A 24,414-nucleotide genomic window follows, 5' to 3' on the forward strand; every position below is an offset into this window, starting at 1 on the left:
AGCGTTGCCACAGGGGTGGGGCCTGGGGGGGACAGGGTACCAGGTTTGCGTTCTAAGCCTGATGTGCTACAATCCAAAAAAATTTTTTTTTGTCTTTTTGAGGGTCGCACTTGTGGCATATAGAGATTCCCAGGCTAGGGGTCTAATCAGAGCTGTAGTTGCTGGCCTACACCACAGCTCACGGCAACAACGGATCCTTAACCCACGGAGCGAGGCCAGGGATTGAACCCGCAACCTCAGGGATCCTAGTCGGGTTCATTTCCTAGTCGGGAACACCTACAATCTGAATTTTTAAGTGATACGCATTTTACTGTCTTAAAAAAGTAAGTCCAAACACAAACAGACGCACAGACACGTGGCCAAGGGGGTGGGCAGAGGGAGGGGATGGGTGGGGAGTTCAGAATTAGCAGGTGCAAACTATTACCTAGAGAAAGAATAAACAAGGCCCTTCTGTAGAGTGCAGGGAACTATATTCAATATCCTGAGATAAACCATCACAGAAAAGAATATGAACAAGAATATATATAAGTGTAAGTGAATCACTTTGCTGTACAGCCGCAGAAATTCATACAACATTGTACATTCACCATCCTTCACGAAAATAAAAAGAATAAAAGAAAAAACAAAGCAAATCAGTACAGAAACAGTCTCAACTCCCAATTCAATAAAATGAGACATAACCCATCTAAAGGCCCTTTGCCGGGAAATATTAACGTTTTCTCCTAAGCAACATTTGGATCCAAGAAGGACTCAAAACGCCAGCGTGGAATATCCAGAGCTACGAAACACAGGACATCAGAGCAAACACTGCTCAGAAGAGAACGCAGAGCCTCACATTTTTACGGCAAAAAACAAGAAGCAATGAAAATCACTGACGTCAGTTTCTCTCCCATTCTGGTAGCAATTTCATTGCTCGCGTTTCCGTCCCAGCAGCAAACAATTCTCCACACCAGCTGGGGGTCCTGCCACCAGACTCACCTTCAACACTCTCCACCTGGAGGGACCTTAAGGGCTCAGCGCCAACCCCGCCTCCCCAATCATAGGTCCAGGTTGTCACCTGTGCTTCTGTTCCAGGGGCTTTGGGTGGGAGCCTCTCATTAACGTGCCAACATGGCTCACAGAGAAACACCATACCTGGGGGTTACAGGTTTATTACAAAAGGAGATGATGATGCCAGAGCAGACAGATGGAAGAAGAGTGGCACAGGGCACTGCCTGGGCTGTTAAAGACCAGACACCAGGCCCCGCATGGCATCCTTTACCCCAAGCCCCCTTTCACCAAACTTAGACTCAACTGCAGGCTCGGCTCTTCCAGAAACAGCCTTAAACCAGACCATCAGGAACTGCCTGCGCTTGAGGAATGAGCGCCCCCCCCCCCGGCCCCTCCCCTACAGGACAGCGGCATTGCCATAACATCTAGGTACCTCCTGCCTGCAAAAGCCCTTCCTTGCGCTCAGCTCCCAGGAGCTCCTTTCCACGCGCTAACCAGGTGCTGCCCCTTTCAGGAATCAAAAATAAAGCCAATAGAGCATGGACATGTACTCAGCTGAATTCTGTTGTTTTTCGCTAACGGGGGTGGGGGGAAACGCACCGGCCCTTCGACGCCGTCTCCAAGCGCACCTGGCTCCCCCGCCCTCCACGCAGTCCCCGGTGGGTACCCTCCCCTTGCGGGCTTAGGGGAGGCATCCTCACATGCGCGCAGGTGATGCCGACAAAACCACTGGTGATGAACTCCTGCTCCATCTCCACATCCAGCCCCCCTCCTCCGCCTGCACGCAGTGGAGCAGGGAACCCCCCCCCCCATATCCACGCGGTCGCCCCGGGGGAGCCCTCCCCGGTGGGCTTAGTGGAGGTGTCATCACTCAAGCACAGGTGATGCAGCCAAGGTCACTGGTAATGACCGCCCCTCCCCCCGCCCTGTCTCCATCTCCACGCCCCGCCCCTCCTCCTTCCCCTGCACGTGGGTGGGGCGGGGCAACCAAAATAGTTCCCCTGTTTAATCCCTGCCTGGTGGGAGCAGGGTGCTTTGCGCCTCAGAACAGCAAGCCTCCTTAGCCGGCGCCTCCGTAGGCAGGCGGACAGACCAGGTTCGTGTCTCTTGGGAGGGATCCCCTGCTCTCGGCCCCACCAGGTATAGTCAAAGAACAAAGACATCCTGCCGGTGGGCAGGGCTTACCTTGCCCTCCCCCGGGGCTGAGCGCGGGCCTCTCCAGTGCCTCTGTGCTGGCAGCCGCCTTGCAGGGCCCCAGGGATCCTGCTCGGCGTCCCTCTCGGTCTGAGTGGGGCCACCTCGTGTGACACTGGTGGCTCTGTGGGCCTACTTGCCCTGAGGCCCCAGCCTGCCACGTCCTAGGACACCCCGCAGTCCCACGGGGGTTGAGGCGCTCTGCGGTGACAAGCTGTCCCCACTGGCCACGCACAGAAACTGGCGGGGCGGCGAGTGGCCATTGTGACAGTGGCAGGCCAGCTTAGGCCACCTCTTCCTGCAGCTTCAGGGAGGATGGCCAGGTGTCCAGCGTTCACAGCGTTTCTGCTTTGGCATCTGCGTCTGGAAGCCACGGCTCAGGGAGCCTCCGGTGCAGAGAGACTGTGCCAGTGCGGGTTCTCCAGCTCAGAAGGACCCGGTTCGGCGCTTCATCGGGACGCAGGTGAGTCCAATGGGCGTCTGGGCCCGGCGCTGCCCCGAGGCCCGGAGCGCAGCCTCCACGAGGATGTTCGGCTTCCCGTCTCCCCAGCCGCCCTCCCGGTGAGTCCTGGGTCCGCTTTATCTACTTTGCTCTGTGGCTCCAGAAGGTTCTGTTTGGTGAGTTCTGGTTCCCTTGTACTTGGAGTTGGCTTTCTGGGCTCCAGACGGTTTTGTGAATTCGGGCTGTGTTTTGTTAGAGGTTGCTCCACGGACTCCAGAAAGTTCTGCGAGTTCTGGTCCGGTTTTGTTCAGAGTTTGCTGAGTGGACTCCAGAAGGTTCTGCGAGTCCTGCTTCGGTTTGTTTCAGAGTTTGCTCGGTGGACTCCAGAAGGTTCTCTGACACCCAAGCGTTACCTGCCAGGACAAGCTCCGTGTCCTTGGGGGCGGGCGGTGGGCAGGCTCTCCGGAGGTCTGGGAAGCAGGGCCAGGGTGGATGTCGGATGAGGGGGGCTGCGGGAGCCTGGCGGGTGCGCTGGGAGCAGGTGGCAGGCTGGGGCCTGAGCCACCGAGGTCGGGGAGGTCACACCCACGTGGCCGGAATTGGGGGTGATGCGTCTGCGGGGCTCCCTGCTGGCTCAGCCGGGCCTTTGGCCGTCCTCCCGGCAGCCAGGGGTTTCAGAGCACTGGAGCCCCTTTCAGGGCCCAGCCCGTCTCCACAGCACATGGCCATCCAGCTTGGAACGTGGGGGACACAGGGGCGTCTTGGGGAACATGCTGCTCAGCCTTGGGAGGGGCGGGTAGCAAGCTCTTTGCTCACGTGTATTCACTTTACCGTAGCCTTCCAAACGCGAGCGGGAAACCGCGCTGCCTTTGAGCAGCGTGGAATTGGCCTCTTAGCTGGGTCCTGTTAGTGAGAACGAATCGGGCAGATGTCTGGGTTCGGCAGGCCTACCTTCGGGGGGCAGGGGGGATCGTTCTTGGGGTGGAGCACGACTGCCCACAGGGGCGGTGGCCAAGCAGCCCCCCATGCCGTGAGCTGGTCGCTTACTGCTTATATGAGTCAGCTGGGTGGCTTGATTACAAAGTAGCCCAGACAGAGCTGCTTAAGCAATGATGTTATGTCTCCCCTTCCTGGAGCCTGCAGTCTGAGACGCAGGAGTGGGCAGGGCTGGTCCCTCCCGAGACCTCTCTCCTGGGCGTGTGGATGGGCTATCTCCTCCTTGTGTCCTCACAGGGTCATCCCTCTGTGTGTGTCTGTGTCCTGACCTCCTCCTCTTGTGAGGACACTAGTCCAACTGCATTATTCTTTTCCATATGCTTTTAAATTATAATGTATCACAGGATGTTGAATATAGTTCCTGTGTTGTACAGTAGGACCTTGTTTTTGACCTATTTTATATAGAATAGTGTGTATTTGTTAATCCCCAGCTCCTAATCTATTCCCCACCCCCACGTTTCCCCTTTGGTAACTTTGTGTTTTAGGTGAGTCTGTTTCTGTTCTGTTAATAAGTTCATTTGTATCCTTTTCTTAGATTCCACATATAAGTGATATCATACATTCGGCTTGGATTTAGTATGATCTCTAAGTCTACCCATGTTGCTATAAATGGCATTATTCCATTCTTTTTTATGACTGAGTAGTATTCCATCGTATAAATATACCACATCTTTATTCATTCATCTATCAATGTTGTTTCCATTGTCTTGACTATTTTGAATAGTGCTGCTGTAGGAGTTCCCATCCTGGCTCAGCAGAAATGAATCCTATTAGGAACCATGAGGGTGCAGTTTCGATCCCTGGCCTCACTCAGTGGGTTAAGGATCTGGCATTGCTGTGAGCTGTGGTGTAGGTCACAGACGTGGCTCAGATCCTGTGATGCTGTGGCTGCGATGTGGGCCAGCAGCTGCAGCGCTAATTAGACTCCTAGCTTGGGAACCTCCATATGCCACAGGTGTGGCCCTAAAAAGACATACATACATATATATATATATATATATTTATATATATATATATGTAGTGTTGCTGTGAACATAGGGGTACATGTACCTTCAAATGAGTGGCTTTTTTTTTTTTCCCACATAAATGCCCAGGAGTGAGATTGGTGGATCATAGGGTAGTTGTATTCTTAGTTTTTTAAGAAACCTTCATACTGTTTTCCATAGTGGCTGTGATGTTGGAGAGTCAGCAATGAGTGATGGCTTGAAGCGAGATCTTAATTCTCTGCTCAGCAGTGGAACCTGGGCAGCCTGGGTGAAACCCAGGAATCCTACCCACGAACACCAGCTGGAGGCTGAAAGCAGACCTGCCCTGATTCTTGCCCCCTGTTGAAAGCAGAATGTTTCAGGGGGGCAAAGACTGTGAAAATTGTTAGAAACACAGCAGGACAAGTGGGAGAGCACAGAAATACAGAGGATGAGTCTATGTATCTAGGGCAGAAGTAAAGCAGTCACGCACACCCAAAGGAGGCGTGAGGGTGCAGGCACCCCCCTCCATAAGGATCGCGCCAGACAGGTGATTTAAATCACACATATGGGCCAGTTCTTCCAGGTCTTTGTCTTCCTTTGGCCAATTACCTGGTTTTAGCTTTCACACCTGACCAGACCTAGGGTCCTCCCCAATCTGCGTGCGTATCTTTTGGCCAAGATGGATTCTAGAGCGGAGCTTGGCGGGAAGGTGATTCAGACTTAGGATGGCCCGGCACCCCCTCCGTTTCTGAGCCAGAGGGATCTCTCTGTGCATGTGGAGTTGGGAGCTCTCTGACGCCAAGGATGGGGAGTATGTGACCTCTTTGTCCTCTCCAAGCAGGGCTCAGCCCATCTTTGGTCCTAGTATCAGCATTGTTTAACAAGGGCACAGAAGACAAGTCCCAGTTATTGCTTTGTGCCTGTTGCTTCAGTCTTAAAGCCTAGACAGGTGGCTGGTTGTAAATGCTTGTCCCAGAGCCCACCTGTCTCCTGCCTCAAGAAGTGCAAATGAGAGGCTCGTTGCAAATGTCTATCCTGTACCTCACCCATCTCCTGATTCAGCTGCAGGAATTTACGTTCCCACCAACAGCAGAGGAGGAGTTCTCTTTTGTAGGTATGGACATTATATTAAGACATTATTTTTAGGGTCTTTTTGTATTTGACCCATTACTTTTTAATAGTCTTTATAGGGATGCAGATTTTTTTTGTTAGGTCCAGGGCAAAGAACCCACATGGTGAAAAAGCAAGATTCTCCACTGGACTCTGAATCTTTTAGATGCTCAGAAAACATACAGGTGTTTAGAAGATGTTGGGATGGATGGTGCTGCTTTAGAAGTACTAAATAGGGATCTACATGTACTATTTTAAAAGATTTTAATTTTTTCCATTAGAGTTGATTTACAATTTTCTGTCAATTTCTGCTGTACAGCAAAGCAACCCAGTTATATATATAATGTATGTGTATATATATATATATATATATGCTCTTTTTCTCACATTGTCCTCCATCATGTTCCATCATAAGTGACTAGATAAAGTTCCTTGTGCTATACAGTGGGATCTCATTGCTTATCCACTGCAGATGCTACAGTTTGCATCTACAAACCCCAAACTCCCCGTCCATCCTGCTCCCTCCTCCTTGGCAACCACAAGTCTGTTCTTCAAGTCCATGAGTTTCTTTTCTGTGGAAAGGTTCCTTTGTGCCGTATATTAGATTCCAAATAAAGTGATATCATAGGGTATTTGTCTTTCTGACTTGACTTAATAAGAAAGTCTCTAGTTCCTGCAGATAGCATTATGTCATTCTTGTTGATGGCTGAGTAGTATTCCATTGTGTGTGTATATATATATATACCACGTCCTCCTCATCCAATTGTCTGTTGATGGACATTTGGGTTGTTTCCATGTCTTGGCTATAGTGAATAGTGCTGCAATGAACATGTGGGTACATGTATCTTTTCCAATGAAAGTTTTTTCTAGATATATGCCCAAGAGTAGGGTTGCTGTGTCATAGTATAGTGTTAAGTTACATAAAAGTGGAGTTTTTATTTGTTGACTTGTTAATGATGGCCATTCTGACCAGTGTGAGGTGGTACCTCATTGTATTTTTGATTTGCATTTCTCTAGTAATTTGTGAGTTGATCATTTTTTCATGTGCCTGTTGGCCATCTGTATGTCTTTTGGAGAAATGTCTATTCAGTCTTCTGCCCCTTTTGCAATTGGGTTGTTGGGTTTTTTTTTTTTTTTTTTTTTTTTTTTTTTGCTGTCAAGTTGTATCAGTTCATATATTTTATAGATGAAGCCTTTGTTGGTTGCATCATTTGAAACTACTCCCATTCCATAGGTTGTCTTTTTTTTTTTTTTTTTTTTTTTTTTACAGTTTCCTTTGCTGTGCAAAAGCTTCTAAGTTTGATTAGGTCCCATTGGTTTATTTTTGTTTTTATTTCTGTTGCCTTGGGAGAATGACCTGAGAAAATATTCATGAGGTTGATGTCAGAGAATGTTTTGCCTATGTTCTCTTCTAGGAGTTTGATGTGTCTTGTCTTATGGTCTTTAAGCCATTTTGAGTTTACTTTTGTGTATGGTGGGAGGGTGTGTTCTAGTTTCATTGATTGACTTGTAGCTTTCCAGTTTTCCCAGTATCACTTGCTGAAGAGAATGTCTTTTTCCAATTTTATGTTCTTGCCTCCTTTGTCAAAGAGTAATTGGCATTGGGTGTCAGGGTTTATTTCTGATTCTCTATTCTATTCCATTGGTCCGTATGTCTGTTTTGGTACCAGTACTACACTGTCTTGATTACTGTAGGTTTGTAATATTGTCTGAAGTCTTGGGGGGAGGGTTATGCCTCCTGCTTGTTTTTTTCCCCCTCAGGATTTCTTTGGCAATTCTGGGCCTTTTATTGTTCTATATAAATTTTTGGATTGTTCATTCTAGTTCTGTGAAAAATGTCATGGGTCATTTGATAGAGATTGCATTGAATCTGTAGATTGCATTGGATAGTATGGCTATTTTAACAATATTAATTTTCCAATCCAGGAACATGGAATGTCTTTCCATTTCTTTGAATCTTCTTGCATTTCTTTGATTAATGTTTTATAGTTCTCAGCATATAAGTCTTTTCACCTCCTTAGTCACAAATCAATCAACATCATTATGTATTCAGTTTCATTTCTAGTGATCAGACTTTTCAACTGATCTATTTCTTTTCAATTCAGTTTTGGTGGGCTGTATGTTTCTCAAAAGTTGTCCATTTCTTCTAGGTTGCCAAATTCGTTGGCATATAATTGTTCATAGTATTAGCTTATGGTTTTTTGGATTGTTTGTATTTCTGCAGTATCCATTGAGATTTCTCCTTTTTTCATTTCTTATTTTGTTTGAGTTCTTCTCTTGGTTAGTCTGGCCAGAGGTTTGTCAATTTTGGTTTTATTTGTTTTTTTTCTATTGCTTTTTGAATCTCTTTTTATTGATTTCTTCTCTGATCTTTGTGATTTCCTTCCTTTGCTGACTTTGGGTTTTGTTTGTTCTCTTTTCTAATTCTTTTAGGTGGTAAGTTGTTGATTGCAGATTTTCTTCGTATTTGACAAAGTCCTGTATTGCTATGAATTTCCCTGTAAGCACTGCTTTTGCAGCATCCCATCAGTTTTGAATGGTTGTGTCTTCATTATCATTTGTCTTAAGGTTTTTTCAGATTTCCATTATGATTTCCTCATTGACCCACTGGTTTTTTAGTAGCATGTTGTTATTGTCCCCATGTAGTCAGTTTTTTCTCATTTCTTTTCCTGTGGTTGATTTCTACTTTCATAACATTGTGGTCAGAGAAGATACTTGAAATAATTTCTATACTCTTGAATTTGTCAAGGTTAGTTTTGTGCCCCAGTATGTAGTTAATCCTTGAAAATGTTGCATTGAAAAGAACGTATATTCTGATTTTTTTTGGATGTAATATTCTGAAAATGTCAATTAAGTCTAACTTTTCTATTGTGTCACTTAGGATCTCTGTTGCCTTATTGATATTGTTTAGAGGATCTGTCCACTGATGTGAGTAGGGAGATATACAGTCTCCTACTATGATTGTATTCCCATCAATTTCTCCTTTTATGTCTGTTAGTATTTGTTGTAGGTATCTGGGAGCTCCTATATTAGGGGCATATATATTGACAATTGTAATATCTTTTTCTTGAATGGATCCTTTTATCATTAAATAGGGTCCTTCTATGTCTTTCTTTACGACCTTTGTTTTAAAGTCTATTTTGTCTGATATGAGGATTGCAACTCCTGCTTTCCTGTCTTTTCCATTCACATGAAATATTTTTTCCCATCCTTCCCTTTCAATTTATATGTGTCCTTGGCCCTAAGAGGGGTCTGCTGTAGACAGCATATCATATGCTCTTGTTTTTTAAATCAATTTGCCACTCTGTGTCTTTTGATTGGGGCATTCAGTCCATTGATATTTAAGGTAATTATCAATAAATATGTGTTTATTGCCATTTTAAACCTTGCTTTCCAGTTGATTTTATGTTTCTCCTTGGTTCTTTTCTTTTTTTTCTGGTTGGATGATTTCCTTTATGCTTGTGTCCCTTTCTTTTTAGTTTTTGTGAATGTGATGTTTGGTTTTGATTTGAGGTTGCCCTGTTTTTCAAATACGTTAACCCCTTCCTATATTTGCTTGCTTTAGTCTGATAATCAAAAGCTCAAACACATTCTTAAAAAAAAGTCTAGATTTTCTTGCTTTCCATCCCCATATTTTATCATTTTGAAGTCCTTTTTTAAACATCTTCATGTTTGTCCTTTCCCTATTCCTTAGGTTTATCATCGTTTTTGCAGTAGGTGTTTTTTTTTTTTTTTTTTTTTTTTAGATCTGTAAACTGTCTTATTTAAGAGATTGCTTTCCAATTTTGATCTCCTCCATCTTATTTCTTCTTACTTATTTTTTATTTAGAGAAGCCCTTTCATTATTTCTTTTAGAATAGGTTTAGTTTGGCTGTAGACTTTTAGTTTTTGTTTGTTGTAGGAATTCTTTATTTCTCCTTCTATTTTTTTTTTCTTGGTCTCTTGTCTTTTTAGGGCCACACCCACAGTATATGGAGGTTCCCAGGCTAGGGTCTAATTGGAGCTGTAGCCTCTGGCCTACGCCACAGCAACAGCAATGCCAGATCCGAGCCGCATCTGTGACCTACGTCACAGTTCACAGCAACGCCGGATCCTTAACTCACTGAGCGAGGCCAGGGATTGAACCCGCAACCTCATGGTTCCTAGTCGGATTCGTTTCTGCTGCGCCATGATGGGAACTCCTCTCCTTCTATTTTAAGTGATACTCTTTCGGGGTAGAGTATTCTAGGCTGCACATTTTTCCCTTTGAGAACTTTGAATATATCTTGCCCCTCCCTTCTGGCCTGTAGTGTTTCTGCAGAGAAGTCAGCTGATGGCTTTATGGAGGCTCCCTTATAATTCTTTTGTTTGCCATTTTTTTTTCTTTTTAGGGCTGCACTCATGGCATATGGAGGTTCCCAGGCTAGGGGTCGAATCAGAGCTACAGCTGTTGGCCTACACCACAGCCACAGCCAGGCAGGATCTGAGCCATGTCTACGACCTACATGACAGTGCACAGCAACACTGGATCCTTAACCCACTGAGAGAGGCCAGGGATCGAACCTGCAACCTCCTGGTTACTAGTTGGATTCATTTCCGCTGTGCCACAACAGGAACTCCCCCAGCTTTTGCCATTTTTATTATAATATGTCCGGGTGTGGGCCTGTTGTGGTTCAGGTTGTTTGGGGCTATCTCTGCTTCCTGTATCTTGATACCTGTTTCCTTTAGATTTGGAAAGCTTTCAGCCATAATTTCATCACATATTTTCAATCCCCTGTTCTTTCTCTTCTTCGGGAATCCCTATTATGCATAGCTTGCCCTGCTTTATATTATCCCATAGATGTCTTATATTGCTTTCATGTTTTTTCATTTGGTTTTCTGTCTGCTGTCCTGCTTGGGTGATTTCCGTTATTCTATCTTCCACATCACTAATTCGTTCCTCTGCATTATTCATTCTGCTCTTCAACGCCGCTTGTGTCTCTGCAAATGAGTTTTCTAATTTTTCTTGGCTCCCCCTCATATTCTCTAGTTCCTTTCTAAAGGAATCTGCGTTGCTATTCATATCTGCTCTTAATTCCTTCATAATCACTCTTAATTCCTTCAGTATTTTCACTGTCTTCTTTTTGACCTCAGTGCCTGTTAGACTGACTGCAGAGGTCTGTTTCAGTGTTTCCTCCTTTAGGGGAATTTTCCTGTTCTTTTCATTGGGAATGATGCCTGAGCTTCTTCATTTGTTTATATTTTTCTTATTCAGTGCGTTTAGGGAAATCAAATACTGTAGTCTTGGAGGGCTATTTATATGTGCAAAGCACCCCATTTGTATTTCGTGAGGGCTTCCTTTTTATTTCTAGGGTCCTGCGTGTGCCTCCAGGGAGATGGAGGCTGTGGGTAAGGCCAGTAGCTAGTACCTGGTTGCTGGTCCCTTGACAGTGGCAAGGACCCATGGGAAGGTGAGGCAGGGCCCTGGGAAGTGACAGTGATCAGGCATGCGTGGACACTGCCCTGAGCGTTTGGCAGGGGCAAAGCAGGGTGGGTGTGTTTCCACGGCAGTGAGCGCAACAAGGGGTGGGGCTTGGCTGCAGTGCCCTTCTTTGCCGACTTCTGAGGAGATTGGGGCGCAGGTGGAGCCCATTCACAGAACTCTGGTGGTGGCAGGCCACGCCTCCCTCTGGTTTCTGAGATGACTGATGCAATGTGTCCCCGCCTCCTGTAGAGTGTACCCCCCTGCTGCTCCTAGCCCACACAAGAAATGCCCGGCCACCATACCCTGCGCAAGAGGCGCCTGCTGTCCCATACGTGGAGCATGTGGCCTCTTGTTACCTGTAGCCTGTGCCAGAGGCGCCCCACCCTCTGAGAGCCCGCGGGGGCTCGTGTGCAGGGGGATTCCCATGGCTGTCCTCCCCTCCTCCTCTGGCGCTGTGTGTCTCCGGCAGGGCTGGCCCTCCTCTCGGGTTCCCTCAGCTGTGGTGTTCCACTCCCCGCCCGTGGCACAGCTCCCTGTAGCCCTTTGGCAGTCCCCACCCGCCACCCCCCGTCGTCTCCCCAGGACTGACCTCCGGAGCCTGCGTCTCAGCGCCCAGCCCCCACCCGAGCTTCTCCAGCTGTGGTGTCCCGGGCGGTGGTGCAGATGCTCCGTGCGGCGCTCACTCTGCTTGGCTGATCTCCGTCCAGCTGCTGCGCGTTTCCAGCGACACTGAGGTCCCTCCGTCTTGGCCGATCTCCCGGTTGGTTAGGTGGCTTCCCAGGGTGTGGATTTCTTTTCCCTCTCACCGCTCCCTCTCCAGAATGCTCTTCTCACCTTGAATCCCTTTCTCTCTCTTTTTTCCTTTTGTTCTACCCAGGTCTGTGGAGGGTTTCATGCCCTTTTTGGAGGTTTCAGGTCTTTGCCAACATTCAGTAGCTGTTCTCTGTGAATCGTCCTACAGGAAGATTTTTTTTTAACGTGTTTGTGGGAGAAGGTGAACTCCACCTTGTACTGTTGCACCATCTTGATACTTCTCTCTAAATGTACTATTTTGATATAAATTGGGTTTGACCTGTTCTTTCCTGTAGAGTCACTGGATTCTGCTTTCCCATATAATCACCGATTCTGTTAAATGTCCTAAGAGGCACTGAAGTAGCTATGAGTTGACCACCTATTCTGTATGTTTACTGTCTTTAAAAAAAGGCATATCTATATTCTGTCTTTATGGATTTGGCTATTCTGGATGTTTCCTTTCAAGGCAGCTGTGCCGTATTGGTCCTTTGGTCTCTGGTCTGTCTAGGGATTGGGGGCAGGAGAAGAGGAGGAGATAATACAGCTTAATTCTTGGGGATCCTGAAAAAGTTTTGGAAATCATGGTTATGATGGAAGATGACTCTTGAATGCGGTGAATGCCGTGGAGTTGTGCACTTAAAACATTGTCGAACCTGCAAATGTGATTTGCATGTATTTTACCTCAGTGAAAAAAATGGAGACATGGTTGGCAAATACTGGGAGACAAACCTCAAACCAAAGAAAACAGAAGGCATCAACAGAAAGGCCATGCAATTTGTGAAATTTGTGAAACAAAACCAAAACGAACCTTTGCAGGTTGGAAGAAAACATGACGAAAATAGGAGATTGGCAAGGGGTTGATCATTGCACTATTGGAAAAGTCCTCTAATAGAGGAAAAGAAATGTTTAAACGAGGCTGGAAAACTGGGAATTATCATCCTTTCATGTGTCGAATAAGGTGTAAAATCTTAAATGTCAGTCCTGCTCATGGTTTGCTATCATAGCGGCCATTTTTTTTGGGGGGGGGGGCTGCACCTGCTGCAAATGGAGGTGAAAGATATTAGATAAAATAGATGATGAATTGATAAAAGAATGGAAAACATGATAAGAGTAGATAAGAGATATATACAGGCTAGGGATCGAATAGGAGCTGTAGCCACTGGCTTCCCCAGCAACGCCAGATCTGAGCTGCCTCTGTGACCTACCCCACAGCTCACACCATGCCAGATCTTTAACCCACGGAGCAAGGCCAGGGATGGAACCTGCGTCCTCCTGGGTGCTCATCAGATTCGTTTTGGCTGAGCCACGACGAAAACTCCATAATGGCAAAATTTTTAAAAGTTGTATTTCTTTTATAGATTGGGGCCAACTGCACACAGACACACAGACACACACAACATGTTGTGTGTAAATACATTGTTACAGTTCTTATGGTTCTTTGGAGGATGAGTCTGATAGTTTTTCAAACTACCAATGCCTGCCTTTTTGTACTCCTTAATTATACTTTGGGGAAACCATTGAACAGGTGCAAAAACTAACAGCACATAGTTGCAAAGATACATCCTTTCACAACACTGTTGACTGCAGTGAATTACTGGAAATGACTCTTTCCATCACTCATGGGTCACATGCGGATCACATGAGGAGCATACGTGGATCACATGTGGATCACGTGACAATCATTCTACCTCTTGAGTCTTTTATCATCAGTCCTGTACTTGATGTTTGTATAACATGTGGTTCACATGAGGTCCATGCTTGGATCAGTGATGTTCACGTAAGGAACAGGTGTGGATCACAGGACAGTCACATACACATCGTCTATATTTAAATGTATCACTCCATTTATTATTTTCTGTATCGCCAGTCATCGACTGTGTGTGTGTGAGGATCACATGATCACGTGAGCATCATGTGACGTTCATGTGTGCACCATCGCCCTCAGTTTTGTCTCTGTCATCTGTCTTTAAATTTATCACTCCTTATCTTCTTTATCTGTTAGCAACATGCACTTCTGGAGTGTTTAACATGTGGACCACGTGCAGATCACAGGACAATCCCGTGGTGGATCATGTGGCTGTCATCTCTGTTATCTCTGTGTGACTGTGACCTTGTCAATTGTCACCCATCATTTGGCTCATTAGTTTATCTATCAACTATTTTATCTATTACCAATCACTTATTTCATGTTTTGAGCACATTTTGATCATGTGAGCCTCACGTGTCTGTCACCTATCTCAGCTATGTGTATATCTGTCATCTATCTTATCATGTTTTCCATCCTGTAACTTAGCAGTTCATCATCTATTTTATCTAATATCTTTCACCTCATTCAATTGTCTCTCACGTGTGCATCATGCGTGGGTCATGGTGGATCACACATCTTTCACGTGTCGATCACGTGTCTACCATCTATCTCAGCTATGTAGCTGTCATCTGTCTTATTGGTTGCCATCCATCATTTAACTCATCAATTTCTCTATCATCTATTTTATTATCGCCATCTTTTTTCGCTTGCGTATCACGGGTTCATCACGTCTATCATTTTTCTCATCTCTGTATGTATCTGTCGTCTGTCTTATCTGTCATTTATCATTGAGCCTATCAACTTATTCTGTTTTATCTATTAGCAGTCATCTATCCTTTATCCATCTTTATCACCACCTATATTACATCTTTAGCGCCTATATTTTTGTCTATTTCATAACGTCTTTTTACCTAGCATATCTTCATGTGTAAACACGTGGTAATTAAACAGCTCTTCAGCGACCTCAAGAGGAAAACCTTGCCAGAAACGCCACTGGATTCCTCTAGGTATGCTTGACTTTCTGTGGAGAGATGAATTTGACTTGTTATCTCCTTGAATCTGGTGTTGTCTCAGGGCTTAGTGTGACCAAGAGATTTTACCTGTAAATCTAGGTGGGAGCCCTGAATTGAGGCTTAAGGAGCCTTGCAGCTCCCTCTGTGCTCTCCTGAATCTGAGTCCTTTAGGAAAGCATAGGTATTGTCCTGTCCCCTGAGGCAGGCAGATGCTTGCATCTCCTAAGGAACCAGGTGAAACAGCAGAAGAGCCATCCATTGAACCCAACCCAACCCACTGACTGCTAGAAGAATAAAAAAACATTGCTTTAAGTAACTTATTCTTTTTTTTTCTTTAGCTTTTTAGGGCCGAACTTGTGGCCTATGGAAGTTCCCAGGCTAGGGGTCAAATCAGAGTGGAGCTACCCTGCCTATGCCACAGCAATGCAGGATCTGAGCCTCGTCTTTGACCTACACTGCAGCTCATGGCAATGCCAGACCCCTAACCCAATGAGCAAGGCCAGGGATCAAACCTGCATCCTCTTGGATCCTAGTTGTTTTTGTTTCCCCTAAGCCACAGTGGGAACTCCTGAATCATCCATTTTGGAAACCAATTGGACACTCTCTGGTCAGCTGAAAGAGGGCATCTGTAATCCAGGCATCCTGATTGCTTAGGGAGACAAACACGAGAATTTTCCCAATAGCTCTGTCTGCAGTAACAAAGGAATAGGAATAATCCAAGTATCCATGGATGGCAGGATGGACAAAATTTTTGTATAGACATGATATAGACTGTGCTAGAGAGGATTATACACGAGAGATTTCCTGCTGCCTGAAAGCATGGCTGCATCTTTGGAAGTCTCACCCAAAGGAGAGGTCAGTTGTATACCACCTACAGAACATCTTGTCGTAAACCTATAATGGAGAAGAATCTGCAAAAGAATATCTATGTATAACTGAATCACTTTGCTGTACACCCGATGTTGCAAATCAACTCTACCTCAATAAAAGGCTTTAAAAGAAAGAGACTGATTCTATTTATAGAAAGCCAAAAGCACAAAATACTTGAATATATGGTGGATTATACATTAGGCACTCATATGTACTCTATTACATAGTGAATAGATACAAAGTAGCATTCTAAAGAGTGTAAACCAAGTAAAAATACAAAATCGAGGAGCATGCTTGCCTCTCTCTAGTAGTGCCTTTTCATGAAAGAGGAGGTAAATGAATGCAATGACACGTTCGTTTGTTTTTGTTTTACTGTTTTTGGACATTTTGTTTTTGTTGGATCGTGGGTACAATAGTAGGTAAGTTACAGTGTGCAATATAGTGATTCACAACTTTTAAAACTACTTCTGTAGTAGTTGTTAAAATATTGGCTGTAGTCAGGTTGTATGCTCTATCCTTGTAGCTTATTTTGTATCAAATAGTTTGTGCTTCTTCATCCCCTCCCCCTTCCCTCTTGTTTGGTTGCTTGTTTGTCATTGGCGTTTTAGGGATGCGCTCGCAGCATATGGAGGTTCCCAGGCTAGGGGTCGAATCAGAGCTGTAGCTGCCAACCTCCACCACAGCCACAACAATGCAGGATCCTTAACCCACTGACTGAGGCCAGGGATTGAACCTGCAACCTCAGGAGTGCTAGTTGGATTCGTTTCTGCTGCACCATGACAGGAACTCTGTCACTAGCTTGTTCTGTCTGCAGGTTTGCTTCTGTTTCGTTATTTTCGCTAGTCTGTTTCGTGCACTTGAAAATCGCCTAACAAAGCAAAAAAGAATGGAGGTGCAATAGAGACCAAACAATTGCTTTGTGTGCCTTTATAAGATTCAGCCACATGGCAGAATATAATGCATTTCAAAGAACAGATAGCTGAAAAACTCACTCTTTGACATGGCACAGTGAATTCAGTGAGACACCGGCAAGAACAAAAAAAAGAACTTTTTTTTTTCCCCCCGAAATTCAGATTTAAAAGTGTATATTTGGAAAAGGAAACTATGCAAACCTCAGGCATGGTTTGCAAAGAAAAGCAGCCAGCTGCCTCTGTTCAACCTATGACCTCAGAATAAAGTTACTTAGTGAGTTTCTGTTGTGGCTCAGTGAGTTACGAACCTGACGGGTATTCATGATTCTCTGGCTGTCATCTTTTTTTTTTCTCATCACTTTTGCCATTTTCCAGAGGTTTTCATTTTTTGCTCAAGTTGTGTGAGAAACTGGACCATGCCAAACCTCAGTGTTAATTCCAAAGCATGGAACAAGAGGCTTTTGCATTTCTGGTTCTTTATAATGTCATCCTTTCCGAGGGTTCTAGTGGAACATATTCTTTAACTGGAAAGATTGGAAGACGTTTCTGGTTTTGTTGTTTTTGCGTGAGCCTGGGGCCATGGGATGTAAAGCTTATGAATTATTTTCATCCTCCAGCAAATGTTAAAGCACATTTTTTCAGGATGCAGGGGGAAAGCCAACAAGAAAGGCATTATTTGAGACATCATGTCAAACTCAACCTGAATGATTCTCTGAATTAAAAAGATGGTTGTGAATGACCTTAAGAAAAAGGTGGAGAGGGAGTTCCCTTCATGGCTTAGTGGTTAACAATCCCAACTAGGATTCATGAGGATGCAGGTTCGATCCCTGGTCTCGCTCAGTGGGTGAGGGCTGTGGTGTAGAATGGCAGCTGCAACTCCAATTCGACCCCTAGCCTGGGAACTCCCATATGCCACAGGTGCAGCCCTTAAAAAAAAACAACAAACAAACAAACAAAAATGGTGGAGAAAAGTTAATAGGATAAAAAAAAAAAAAAAGACTTATTCTGGATGTGAGGATATGGTTTGTCTACCTTCCTTCAGGGGAAATCTCATGAGATGGCTTAGAATATCTCTGCTGTGAATGACATACACATTTATTATGAAGAAGGGTCAACATTTTATTTTCACTTGGTTGGAGTCCCCTTAGCGGTGATGAGAGGCTTTCCGTATTGCAAGAGCGACATTCATCTTCAAAAAGCGTGTTTCCATTGTTAAAGTGATAGAAGGAGGTGCTGAAGGAATTCAGGTAGAACCCAGAATGATCACAAAGGGATGAATTGCCTCTATGTGTGAGCAGATTTCTTGGGGATCCTTACCAGGGCTTGTAAACCAAATACACTTAGAATAACAGTACATACCTGTTAGTGCACTTGGTATCAGCAGCAGATCTGGTTAAAAGGCAGTCTCTACATGAGCAGGTCTGAGGTGGAACCGGAGCTTCTGCATCTTCAACCTGCTCCCAGGGGACCACGATGGTTCTGGTCCCAGAACGTATACCCTGAGAGGCCGGGCTTCCCAGTGGCATCCTCCTGGGGCATCTGCCTCTTTCTGTCCCTTGTAGATTTTCAGCTTCGTACTTTCCTTCCGATCTTCTTTGAGGTTGCACACAGAAGTGAATGTAGGTAGGTCAGTGGCAATCAGGGGTGGAACGTTACAACATCACAGGTATTTGGAGCGGAAAGAAAGGTTAGCAACTTGGGGATAGAATTGAGTCTTTGTTATTTTATTTTTTGCTTTTCACGAGGTGAACCGCCAAGGGCATTTCATTAAGCATTGAGACTTGCAATTTAGTGCTCTGACAATGTTGTGCAATTAGCACCCCATCCAGTACCAAAATACCTTCGTCATTCCCAAACAGGACCTACACCCATCAAGCAGTCACCCTACACGCCTCCCTCTCCCACAGACTGCCAAACACACAATACTTTCTGTCTCTGTGGATCTGTCTCTTCAGATGTTTCATATAAACGGAACCATGCAGTATGCATTTTTTTTTCTTGTCTGGCTTTTTCACCGAGCGTCGTGTTTTCAAGGTTTATCCCGGTTGTAGCCTGTGTCACTGCTCCACTCCTTTTTATTGGTGAGGGAGCCGCTGTAGGATGCACCCCCCCCCCCGCGGAAAAAAGAAATTTAAATGATTCTTCACACGAATTCAGTGACCCCATTCTGGGGGGCAGAATCTCCTCCTCCAAGTGAAAAGGTGATGACCTTGTCAGTTTGATGTTTGCAGAGCTGGAACCTAGATTCTGGCTTCTAAGGTTTTGCATGGGTTCTGCCCCCAAAGCTCCATAAGATACTTTTTGTAAAGGAAACATAGTAAGTGCTCAATAAATAAATAGCTGTTTGCTTTTAGCATGTGTGACTTTAATTCCCAGTTGTTTGCTTTCCTTAGGCTACTCCCCGTATCTGGAATCTCTCTTTTTAAAGCTTTATTGAAGTAGAGTTGATTCCCTATGTTATCCTTTCTGCTGGACCACAAAGTGATGCAGTGATCCGTGTCCACATATCCATTCTCTTTCAGATTCTTTTTGCGTAGAGATGATCACAGAATAGTGAGCAGAGTTCTCTGTGCTCGACAGCAGGTCTGCATTGGCCAGTCATTTGGGCATACTTCATTGTGCCAATCCCAAAGCCCCAGTCCTCCCTCCCCAACCTGTCCCCTTCCTTTGGGGCACTATGACTTTGTTTTCAAAGTCCCTGAGTCTGTTTTTGTTCTGTTAATAAGTTCATTTGTATCTCTTAGATTCTATATATAAGTGATACTATACATTGTTTCTCTTTCTGACCTCCGTATGATAATCTCTAGGTCCATGCACGTTGCTGCCAATGGCATTATTTTATTTTTTATGGCTGAGTAGTATTCCACTGTGTATATATACCACATCTTCTGCATCCAGTCCTCTGTCAGTGGACACTTAGGTTGTTTCCATGCCTTGGTTATTGTGATTGGTGCTTCTGTGAACCTTGGAGTTCACAGGTCTCTTCATTTTTAAAGTTTTTCTGATGTACAGTTAACTTTTATTGGTAAGATCATTTCTTTAGTACAACAGAGTGATTCAGTTATACAGAGACTCCATTATTTTTTAACTTTTGTTGACGTAGAGTTCATTTACAAGTTGTGATTATTTCTGGTGGACAGCAGAGTGACCTCAGCATACATAGACACACACATCCATTTTCTCTCAGATTCTTTCCTGCATCGGTTATCCTAGAATACTGGATAGAGTTCCCTGTGCTAGACAGCAGGTGCCCTTTGGCTGGTCATTCCATAGACCTCAGAGTGCATGTGCCAGTCCCACACCCCCAGTCCATCCGTACCCCCACCTGTCCCCTTTGGTCACCATAAGTGTGTCCTGGCTTATGTTCCCTTTTCATCTAAGGGACAGGGACTAAAATATTACTTGATAAGAGTGTCATTGTGTGTATATATTGGATAAGCTGCGAAGTCGTGAAAATACTCCCATTGGCCCACTCCTGGCCCCTTGAGCTGTTCCTCCTTCTTGGGGACACTCAGAGATGCTGCTGTGAACACTTACCCTGTCCCTGTTTTCAGTTCACTTGGCTTCATGCGGCTTAGCCGCTTAAGCGAAGCGGCACCTGGCATCCATCAGAGCTGACCAAGCCTTGCCTGGCCAAATCGGCCGAGAAGGGACCCCTCTCTCCCTTTGTAGAGGCAATGGATTCTGTCCATCCCTGACAACCCGGCACCAAGCAGACACCTGACCCCTGCCTCCTGGAGAGTAAATCCCGTTGCCCTCATCACCCCCACCTGAACTTTTGCAGAGAAGCTGTGAGATAAAATCCTTTCCTTCCCTCGGCATCAGGCAGGGCAGGATGGAAGCTTCCAATTCCCTGCTTGCTGTCCTCTGATGTACGAAGCCACGTTAAAGCTATTAAGAACCAGAGGAAATATCTGCGGGCCATTTGGCGGTGGGGATGCCAGCGTTTGTGTCAGCTGAGGGGGCATTGGGAGTAGGTGGCGATGCTTGTTTTCCTTTTGCTCTCTTTCTCTAAAACCTGACCTTGAGAAAGCGCAATGTGTGAGCTCCCTCATCCTAACTTCCCGCATGCTTTGCCTGGTCTTGAAAGGTTTTGCTCACCCTAAAGGGTTTGGGTAGCGGTGGGCACCCCTCAACGGCTGTTCCGAGCGTGAGCGGACCTCCGTCGTCCGCGATGAGGTAGGGAGAGGAAGAGGGGAAGAGAGGGTGCCCTTTAAGGGGGTTCCTGGGGTGGTTTCCTTTGCGGTGATGATAACTCTGTTCTTTCTGATGGCAGCATCGTTTTCCAGCTCAGCTGCATTCATGACCTGGGTCCCCAGGGCTCCGGGGGTCAGTATGTTGGGAATATTGAAGGTTAAAGCCTGAGAAATGCGGATGCCATGGGCTTCATCACTGCGTGCCCCTGGTTTCCCGTTTAATTCTCCCTGAGAAGGTTGTAGGCATTTGTATGTTAAATAGAATTTCCAGGGTCTTCTGATGAAGAAACTGTATTTGGAGTCAGGTGCCTACACAGTCAGAGCTTTAAAATGTAGGAGTTCCCGTCGTGGTGCAGTGGTTAACGAATCTGACTAGGAACCATGAGGTTGCGGGTTCGGTCCCTGCCCTTGCTCAGTGGGTTAACGATCCGGCGTTGCCGTGAGCTGTGGTGTAGGTTGCAGACATGGCTCGGATCTGGCGTTGCTGTGGCTCTGGCGTGGGCTGGCGGCTACAGCTCCGATTCAACTCCTAGCCTGGGAACCTCCATATGCCGAGGGAGCGGCCCAAAGAAATAGCAAAAAAAAAAAAAAAAAATTTAGCTGATGATATTATATTCTTGGCATGTTCCTATGTTGTCTCTTTTTAAAAAATTGGTGGAGTTCCTGTCGTGGTGCAATGGAAACGAATCTGACTAGCATCCATGAGGACACAGGTTCGATCCCAGGCCTTGCTCCCTGGGTTGAGCATCCAGTGTTGCTGTGAGCTATGGTGCAGGTCACAGACGCAAGTTGAATCTGGCAATGTGGTGGCTGTGGTGTAGGCCAGCAGCTACAGCTCTGATTCGACCCCTAGCTTGGGAATCTCCATATGCCATGGGGGCAGCCCTAAAAAGACAAAAAAAAAAAAAAAAAAAAAAACCCCCAGAAAACCTCTAAAAAAATTTGTGCTGAAGTCTAGTTGATTTACAACGTTGTGTTAGTTTCAGGTGCACGTGGATTGTCATACAGATAGACGTATTTTCAAATGCTTTCCCATTATACGTTATTTAAGATGTTGAATATCGTTCCCTATGCTAGACAGTAGCTATTGCGTGAGTTGGCTTGAGCTGCTGTAACAACTTTTCTCAGACTGGGTGGCTGAGAAACAGGAATTCACCTTCTCCGAGACCAGGTGTCTGAGGTCAAGGGGTCCCAGGGCCGGGCTCCCTCCAGAGGCTCCAGGGGAGGGTCCTTCCTGCCTCTTCCAGCTTCTGGGGGCTCCAGGAAATGCCCATTTCCAGGTCACACAGGCACAATTCTGATTATGACCTCTTTGCTTGAGGAAGCTCTGTATGGCTGTCAAAATAGCTCATACTTTTTATAGGGTCTTTGGCAGCTTTTGCAGGGTAGACTTTGATGCCTGTGTGCCTACGTGTCATGCTAGTCTTCAGAGGTCGACTCACCGAGCTCCCAGGTGTGCTTGTCTCTAGTCTCTAGGTCAATGACTATGTGGCTCTTACTGCTTGGAAAAAGATCTCTCTTCTTCTAGAATGTTCTCCCAAAGCTTTTATCTGGGTCTCTTCTGAACATTCTTTGGGTGGTGGTCTAGCCATCCTTGCCTTCTGTGATCAAGCTGCTGGGAGATGTCCTTCCAGGTGCCTTTGTCTCATGATGCAGGAACCCCCCCTTTTCTACTGTGAGAGCTGCTTTGTGATGCATTTCCCATGTGTCCCAAAAAGCCACATCTCCTCCAAATACCGTGACCCCCTTGGTCATGACTCCCAGCGTGTGGAAGATGGGAGTGTCAGCTCGAGATGGGCACGTGCCATCTGCCTCTACACAGATTGACTCCTGAGCCATTGCAGCTGCAGACCCTCAACACCCCTTGAAAGGAGCTCAGGGTGGGGATCAGGAGTGGGGCGCTCTGTGCTCTGGGAAAACCAGCAGAACAGAGCTTCAGATGGTTCGAGATTTTCAGGAGATTTTAGGAGCCCACTTCTTGCATCTGCTCATGTCTAGAAAAGCACTAACATCCTTCCTGGTGATGTCTGCTCCTCGTGACTAGCAGTGACCTTCAAGAGACCAGCAGTGACCTTCTGCACAATGAGTACTTGGTGGCAGGGACCTCCACCGTCACCAAAATGACTTATACTGATCTTTCCTCTGTCTCTTTGGCGCAGTTTCTCAGAGCACCTGAGAGGCTGCCTCCGGGCTCTCATCCTCATGCTGTCCCCAAATCAACCTGAACTCTCCTCTTTGAGGTCATACCTATTTTAAATCAACTGTAACATCCCATTTGCCTGACTCCATGGGAAACTTTTGGCTCAACCTGGAATGAAATCCCAAAGCAACATGGTGGTAGTCACAATAGTTTTATTCCCTCCCAGACCATTTTTTGGTGTCGATCAACCCAGCTCAAAAGCTTCATTCCATGAGTGGTTTTGATACTAGGCTCTTTTTTTTTCTTTGCTGGATGGATTCTAGGATGCTGTCTGGATGGAGAGTGGTAGTCTTTGAAAGATCTCATCCAGAGAGCGTTTGTGTTACTGTGATAGTAGGGGCTTCAGATCAGGGTCCCATTGGATAAAGATGAGCTCCCTTCATGCATGAAGTTCCTTCTGGAATCAAGGCCAGCGTCTGCTTGTTTCAGGTTCAGCTTTGAGGGTCCTGCCTAGAAAATGGCAGGTGAAATTATGATCTCGGAGCAGTGTTATTAATAGAGTGTTGCTCAGCCAGCACAAGCTCTGCAGCTCCCTGCTGCTTGAATGACATTTGTATACCAAGTCTTCTGGTTTGCACAAAAGAGCCAGCTGCGAAGAGAGAGGGAGAGAAGAGGTGGGCAGGAGATAAGAACACCCTCTCTCTGCATCTTCGTGGAAGAGAGGGAAGGCAGGGTTTCCCCTCTGGGTTTTTACGGAATGCGATTTCATGATGTGACATTTTCAGGGGAGGATGTGTCTTATCTAGGAGAAGCACTTGATGAAAATGTTTTGGAATCAGACGGAGGTGGTGGTTGTGATTCGGGGGAGACAGCAGTGGATGATGGCTAAAAGCAAGATCTTAATTCTCTGCTCCAGAATGGAACCTGGGGAGTTCCTGTCATGGCTCAGCAGAAACGAATCTGAGTAGCATCCATGAGGGTGCAGGTTTGTTCTCTAGCCTCACTCAGTGGGTTCAGGATCCATCCTTGCAGTGAGCTGTGGTGTAGGTCGTAGATGCCTCTCGAATCTGACGTGGCTGTGGTGTAGGCGAGCAGCTGCGGCTCTGATTAGACCCCTAGTCTGGGAACCTCCATATGCTGCGGGGGTGTCCCTAAAATAAAAAAAAAGAATGGAACCTAGGCAGCCAGGTGAAAACCAGGAATTAGCCACTAGACCAGCTAGAGGCTGAAAGCAGCATTGCCCTGATTCTTGCCCCCTGTTGAAAGCAAGCATGTTTCAAGGAGGCAGAGACTTGAAACAGGTACACAATGTATCGTTAGAGACACAGTACCACCTGTGAGAACGCACACAGAGAAGTAGTTTATGCATCTAGGGCAAAAGCAGAGCAGTCACACGCACCCAGAGGAGGAGTGAGGGTGCGGGCATCCCCCTGAAGCAGGAGCACCAGAGAGCTGATTTAAATCACGTACATGGGGCGGTTCTTCCAGGTCCTTGTCTTCTTTTGGGCAATTACCTTGTTGTATCTTTGACACCTGACCAGA

At 45.8% G+C, this 24,414-nt stretch overlaps 1 long non-coding RNA gene across 1 annotated transcript in view; it reads left to right on the forward strand.

Annotated features, from left to right (window-relative positions):
- Positions 2,015–24,414, forward strand: part of LOC110257764 — a 280,165-nt gene continuing 257,765 nt past the window's right edge. Inside the window, exons 1-2 of the long non-coding RNA XR_002340730.1 lie at positions 2,015–2,130; positions 2,489–2,647. This is a non-coding gene — a long non-coding RNA (uncharacterized LOC110257764). The remainder of the gene's footprint in view (positions 2,131–2,488; positions 2,648–24,414) is intronic.

Source organism: Sus scrofa, chromosome X, assembly GCF_000003025.6.
Source record: "Sus scrofa isolate TJ Tabasco breed Duroc chromosome X, Sscrofa11.1, whole genome shotgun sequence".
In the NCBI taxonomy this organism is placed as follows: domain Eukaryota; kingdom Metazoa; phylum Chordata; class Mammalia; order Artiodactyla; family Suidae; genus Sus; species Sus scrofa.